Genomic DNA, 7,500 nt, shown 5'->3' with positions numbered 1-7,500 from the left:
AGAAAAAGAGCTTGTCCCCACCAGTTTGAAGCGCACGTGTGGGTGAAGACGAGTGTCGAGGGAACAGTCGTGGACAGATGTAGGAAGTCTCTTACTGGGCTGGGGTTGAGGGAGGGAGGGAGGAAACCTTCGCGTGTAGGCTGCACGCTGCTGCATCATGACTGAGTCAGTCCTTCCCACAATAGCGTTGTCTCTGCCGCTCGGGTTTTTTATTTTTTTCTATCCCGTTGGGCCATAACGGTGTGGGTCTGGGTCAGCTAGAAATGCTTTTGCCTCTCTCTCAGTCGTTGGGTCCAGAGACGCAGCTGGGAGTGAGTTTGCTTACAGATTTCCTCCTGGCTTCTGGTACAGTATGAGACGTCAGTTCACTGTGGATAGCATTGCCAACAGTGAGGGCATTCATGGGCCGCCCAGGATCGAGCGCATAGGTTCGAATTCTGGTTGTGGCATTCTGTCCACAGTCAACCAAGCTGTTCATCATCTTCTAGGGATTGGTCGATAATATGAAATGGTTACCTAGGTTATCCTAGGATATATATATATATATATATATATATATATATATATATATATATATATATATATATATATATATATATATTATATATATATATATGTATGTATATATGTATATGTGTGTGTGTGTGCGTGTGTGTGTGTGGGTGTACAGATGTGTCTTTCTTCGTCTGTTTCCTGGCGCTACCTCGCTAGTGTGGAGTTCAGCGCTAATTACACCAACTGATAGTCTGACTGGAATCGTTAATAGTTTCCTCGTGGATCAACTAAGGTTGAGGAAGGTCTCTGTGGGGGGATATGTCATATATTTCACGCATTTACCTTCAGTCTCTCAGTGGTGGGGTAATGACGGAGGCTTCGCCGAGTGGGTTCACTTCGGTAAGGTCAAACACAGGTCGTCGGACAGCTATAGTGTCGTTTCCTCTCTTCCTTCTTCAGGTTTTCCTCTCCCTCTGCACAGGCAACAGTGACTCTGAAACCCAGAAACGCATTGAGCAAAATACCGCTTCTCTGTGTCAGCACTCGGAGCTCCCTGTGGTACTGTGTGGTAATTGGTCAGCAGTTTCCAGTGCGGAGATGATCTCGCGTTCGGAGAGGATGTCTGACAGGCCAAACAATTTACCAAAATCCCTGAAAGGAGTGAGGGTAGTCGGCGTGATCTGTGTCTCCCTAAGTGCAATCATCCAGGAGGCGAATATACATTGCCCTAGCCAGGCTGTTTATATGAAACGTAACTCTAAAATAGATATAGAACAAGAGAGTGATTTGCTGGACCCCTTCCTGAGTCTCAGTCCCGCCCTGAAGAAATTATATTGATGTGCTGAAGTACGTGAATATGAACGGAAGAAATTGTGGAAGGGAAATAGCGAGGGGGGGGGGTCATCTCTTCTGACGTCATCCTTTCCCATCTGTGAGTTATTGTAGTCAGTGAGGTTGTTGACCTAGGCTGGCATCAGTATAAGGTATTACCTAACGACGAGATGTGATGTCTGTATCGTTGGTCTGCAAAATCTGTGATGCTTTTATTGCTATCCTGAAAGCCAAGCGTTCATGGACTCTGACGAAGACTATGGGTACGATTCCACAATTGCTGTTCATTGTGTAAAGAGAAGCATCGATGAACAGGGGTCTGGTGGGGTTTGGGTTTATACCAGCAAAGACAAGGTTAGGAATTTTGTAGGATCGGGTCCGATGGTTCTCGATGATCACGCCAATAGAAATATTTAACCATTTCCTTCATGTGTTGGGGATATGGAGTCTCACGTTGACCCAGAGAGGAAGGGAAGGGTTGCCTTAAATACCTTTGTTTCCTAATCCTTTGAGGTAGGCGGGTAAGAGACGTCTTCCCCATGGCTGATATAGTCGCTCGATACAGGAGCGAAGCGAATGCTTTCTTCATTGAGCTTGAGGCGAAGTAATATCGCTAAGTGCAAGTGACTGCGATGGGCGATAAGGATTAGGTTGTCAGCCACAAGGAAATCCTGTCTTAATCATGGAGGAAGTTGAGGACGTCGCACATCAAGCTTGGAGAATGTTGGTGCAGAGGAGGAAGTACTGTCATCCCCGGCCCCTGATGGCGTCCGGCATAGTAGGATTACTGGAACCATTGTTGTGTTCCTCCGGTACATTTGCGTATTTCCAGCAGTCAGATGGCTGTGTGTGTGTGTGTGTGTGTGTGTGTGTGTGTGTGTGTGTGTGTGTGTGTGTGTGTAAGGAAGAGTTTTAGGAGAGGTTATCTTTCTTCTTTACGTCGGCTGAGACGGCAGTGATAACCGAATGTCTTAATCAACGCCATAACGCTATATTGTTTACATTGGACTTGCATATACCCTAGCCTAAGCCAGGTACCAGACTTATCGACCAATCCTTAGAGGAGGATGAACAGCTGGGTTGGCTGTGGACTGGCTGCCACGACCAGGACTCAAACTGAGGTGGTCTCAACCTCATGTGGTCCTTTTACGTGCTCCTACAGTTCCAAAGCTACGCTACACTCAGTAGCAGGGAAATTTATGGCTCCTTTGTTGTAAGAAGTCCATCGATGATGTGGTACTCCTTTTCGTCCCCAGACGATTATTTGACCTCATCTAATACGACTTTTATCACTCACGATGGAACGATAAAGAGGCGAAGTCTAGGTACAGGCTTAATGGCCAGGCCTCATCTCCGACGCTTACGTTCGACAGGACTCCCCTGGGACGTCGCCTCCGTGTGTTACGAGCAGTAGATGAAACAACAAGGGATCTACGGCCACGCCCGCGGCACTCCTGCAACCCAAACACAGATGAGGGAGCCAAGAGAGGAGTACTCGTCCTCCTCGACGGCTCAAGTTGGGGTGTCTGTATGTACGTGTATGTAATCAAGATAAGGAGGAGGAAGGGATGGGTAGTATTTTTTGTGGAGAGGGACCTGTATAATCTGGCTCTGAGTGAGACTTGAGCTCAATGGGATGGGGGATGGGAGAAGAATGGTCTGGAAAGGAAAGCGTGAGTGGTGAATTGTAGGTTGATGCGAGGGTGAGTGGAAATGAAGTGGTAGCACATCTGCTGAAGGATGAATAGTGTGAATGTGAGCCAGATATTAATGATGATGGATATGAAAGTTGATTATGAGTGTTGGGTGATTCTTGGTGCTTATGCATCTGGTAACGAGAGGAATGGGGGAGAGAAATGAGTAATTTGGGACTATATGAGTGAGTGTGTCAGCAATTTGCATTTAAGGGGTCGAGTGTTAGTGATGCATCATTTGATGTGGCAGTCGAGGGTATAATTGAGTGGTATGAGGGCATGCTAGGAATCGACGAGGAAACACATTAGCTGTTCACATCCAATCTCTAACGTCACGTATAATGCACAGCAAACCAAAGCCCCTATATACAGCCAAGCCCCACAGACCTTTCCCTGTTTTTTCTTGACCTCCTTATATATCCTGGTTCAGCCCCTTGGTTGCATGTAGCCCCTTTGTATAAATCAACACTCCAATGTGATCTATCCCGTGCATGTCTCACACCCTCCTGTATTTTTCACTCCATCCTTCATATCTTGTCCTCAGTCTCCCTCCTTTATGTTCCCTCCACTTCTGACACTCGTATACCCCCTCAGTGAGCCTCACCTCACTTACCCTTCCCATATGCCCATACCATTTCAGAACACCTCTCTCACCTCCTTCGTAAGTACTTCTCTGACTACCGCCTCTCCTCTTTCTTACCCTCACATTGCTTGCTCAAACAGCTATCGTCACACGACTTATTGTTCTGTAGCATTTCTGAGAGTGTATGGATGTGAAAGGGAAAACAACATCCAATGATTTGATACGGAATCCATCGACTATCATCTGTAGCATTAATTATCCTCCTTCAAGTTGCCCCTGTTTCTTTTACCAGCAGGTGTTTCAGTGACATCATCCAGTTTCCGATGGAGAGTGTAGTTTCAATAACATCATCCAGTTTCCTTTGGGGAGTGTTAGTTTCAAAGCCACAGCCACGAGTGGCGTTTGCTTTTGTTTAATTTCTTTTTCGATTTATTCGATTTCTCGTGTGTATTTCTCTTTCATATAAATGTTCTTTAGTTTCATATTTTGCTGAGACAATGCAATTGTCTTTTATGCTTACAGTCTGTTATCGTCATTTCATTGTCCTTCTCTCATATATCATCTTTTATTTCCACACACAATGTGTGCTTGACAGGACCTCTTGCGAGTCTTGCTAAATATTTGTAGTTCACAGACGATGGTTAAGCAAACAGCCAACATGTCTGAATGTTTCGTTAACACGACAGACATAATAAGGATTTTCCCAGTCACAACATTGGGTCTGCTTTTCCTTCGTTTCCACTTTCAACCCAGAGATTCATCTGTTCATATATATATATATATATATATATATATATATATATATATATATATATATATATATATATATATATATTTATATATATATATATATATATATATATATATATATATATATATATATATATATATATATATATATATATATATATACACACACATATATATACACACGGATAGATAGATAGATAGATATGTGTGTGTGTGTGTATGTGTGTGTGTGTGTGTGTGTGTGTGTGTGTGTGTGTGTGTGTGTGTGTAAGCAGGCAAAATATTTTTCTGTAATGCACTGTTTTTCAAAGACTAATGCATTTAATTCTCACTAACTTTGTTTCAAGTTTTCTCAGCACACGTTCTGCTTCATCAGATAAAATGTGAATTAAATGTTCATTTTCACTTCGTTCTTGAAATACACGAGACGTTTCGGGCGCACGAACTCTGCCTATCTTCACTCAGATTGATTATAAATGACACAACACAATATAAAAAAGGAAGACGTTTGAAGTTGTGATTCGTTCCTGTTTTGTTCTTCATCTTGTGTTGTATCATTTATAATCAGTTTGACGGATGATGGACAGTGTTCCTTCGCCTGAAACGTGTCGATTATTTCAAGAATAGAATGAAAATGAATATAGGACATTTAATACACACTTTATCTGATGAAGTAAGACGTGTGGTGAAGAAAATTGAAAAAGAAAAAGATAACAGAAAGCCCTTGGGGGAGGAGGGGGGGGTGCCATTTAATTTGTGGCGGGGTGGTAACGGGAATGGATGAGGGCAAAAAGTATGAATAGGAATATATTTATATATATATATATATATATATATATATATATATATATATATATATATATATTCCCTGGGGATAGGGGAGAAAGAATACTTCTCACGTATTCCCTGCGTGTCGTAGAAGGCGACTAAAAGGGGAGGGAGCGGGGGGCTGGAAATCCTCCCCTCTCGTTTTTTTTTAATTTTCCAAAAGAAGGAAGAGAATTGGGCCAGGTGAGGGTATTCCCTCAAAGGCCCCGTCCTCTGTTCTTAACGCTACCTCGCTAATGCGGGAAATGGCGAATAGTTTGAAAGAAAGAAGATATATATATATATATATATATATATATATATATATATATATATATATATATATATATATATATATATATATATATGTCTGTGTATGTATGTATATGTAGGTATACGTTGAAATGTATAGGTATGCATATGTGCGTGTGTGGGCGTTTATGCATATACATGTGTATGTGGGTGGGTTGGGCCATTCTTTCCTCTGTTTCCTTGCGCTACCTCGCTAACGCGGGAGACAGTATTGTCAGTATTGTTATAAATGTATTTCATTAATGAATGATTAAACAGGTAATTAAGTGTATAGACTGACGCCATATATATTACAGAGATAAAAAGACCGACAAGTGAATATATAATTATCAGTCACTAAGGATTTCCAATAAAGATTTGTCGCGGTTGGCGTTGCTGACCATGGCGCATTCACGGGCTGCCCAGGGTAGAGTCTGCAAAGGTTCGAATCCTGGTCATGGCAGCTGGGCCACAGTTAACCCAGCTCTTCATCTTCTCGGGTTTGGTTGATAAAATGAGTACCTAGTTAGATTACGTGGAAAGTACTGTGATATATATATTTACAAACTCTTGGTAAAGACTGAGTAGAAACGTTTGGTTATCGAGTAGAAACGTTTGTTCATTGATTAGAAATATTTGATCGTTGAGTAGAAACGTTTAATTATTAAGATGAAGAAAAACGTTTGATTGGTAAGTTTTGAAGAGACGTTTGATTATCAAGTTAAGTAGAAAACTTCGATTATTTAGTTGAGTAGAAACGTTTGATCATTAAGTCAGCAGATGACAGTTTTGTGATATTCCATGACGGAAACATCATATCGATTACCTATGAATCCAACGCTACTGGATTCCACCATAACGCAGCTGGGGTAACGCGAAGTCCGATAAAATCCCATAACAGAGCAGGTTATGCGCCAGGAACGGCATCAGATCCAGCCTACGTAGCAATCAGTCGCAGGTCTACATAGATGATCCATACCAGTCAAACATCAAATGATGAAAGGGAATTCTGGAGTTATGGATCACTGGAAATGTGGAAGTAATTTACGGCAGTTGCTGCCTGTTTCCCAAAGCTTGGAAATGCTTCAGCAGACACATCTTTGATGGTAGTCATTGGATTGCTATGCAAGCATAGCTTAGTTTTAACAGATTTTGAGCTTATTGGGTTATTTTATCGGATGATTTGGAAAGCGAAGATCTACAGTGTATAGAAGTGTTATGTTGGATAATGGTCAGTTTTTCTCTTGTAAATTGGAGGCTCCAGTCACGGACAGAAATCCACATCAAGGCCAGGCCTTAATCAAAATGTAGAGAGAATAGTGAAGGGAACGAGATGAGACAAGGGGAAGTATTTACGAATTTTAGATAAAGTTAAAAACCTGTCCTTTGAAATGTGCCAGCTCATCGTTATTGGGAAAGACATAAGAAGGTAAAGAATTCCAAAGCTTTAAGGTGTAGGGAAAGAAACAGATATCAAAACGGCCCACCCTTGAGTTGCCAACGGCCCTACGGTAATCAGGTGAAGCAGCAGCTTTTCCATTTTGAATTGATGATTTGCAACAAATGATCAAATGTGAAGAATTCATTATATCATCGTAAAAAATGTACGCTGGGAGAGCGAAAGATACTCAATCTCTGCCAAATGCCCAATTTTACGACCAGCCCTTCGAAAAGGATGAACAGCTGTTTTGACTGCGGACTGATGACAACGACCAGGAGTCGAACCAAAGCGGTCTCTATCGTGGGTGGTCCTTGAAACGCTACGCCACGGAAATCCATCAAGGGGACCCAGTATTTCCTGAAATTACTTTTCATGACGCAAACCTTGTGGTTTTAGAACAAAATTCCATTGCTCTTAGACAACCATGGCCTTAGACAACCGTGTTACTTTAGAATTTTGACATTTTACAAGTTCACTTTCAAAGACCTGCTCTGCAAAGCAACATAACAGTGAATTCAATCTTTTAGATGAATTCAGTAGGAAAGATATACACTAAGGTCAGAGAGAGAGAGAGAGAGAGAGAGAGAGAGAGAGAGAGAGAGAGAGAG

This window comes from Panulirus ornatus, chromosome 71 (genome assembly GCF_036320965.1).
Source record: "Panulirus ornatus isolate Po-2019 chromosome 71, ASM3632096v1, whole genome shotgun sequence".
Taxonomy (NCBI): Eukaryota; Metazoa; Arthropoda; class Malacostraca; order Decapoda; family Palinuridae; genus Panulirus; species Panulirus ornatus.
The sequence above is the reverse complement of the archived record's forward strand: the minus strand, read 5'-3'. Positions refer to the sequence as shown.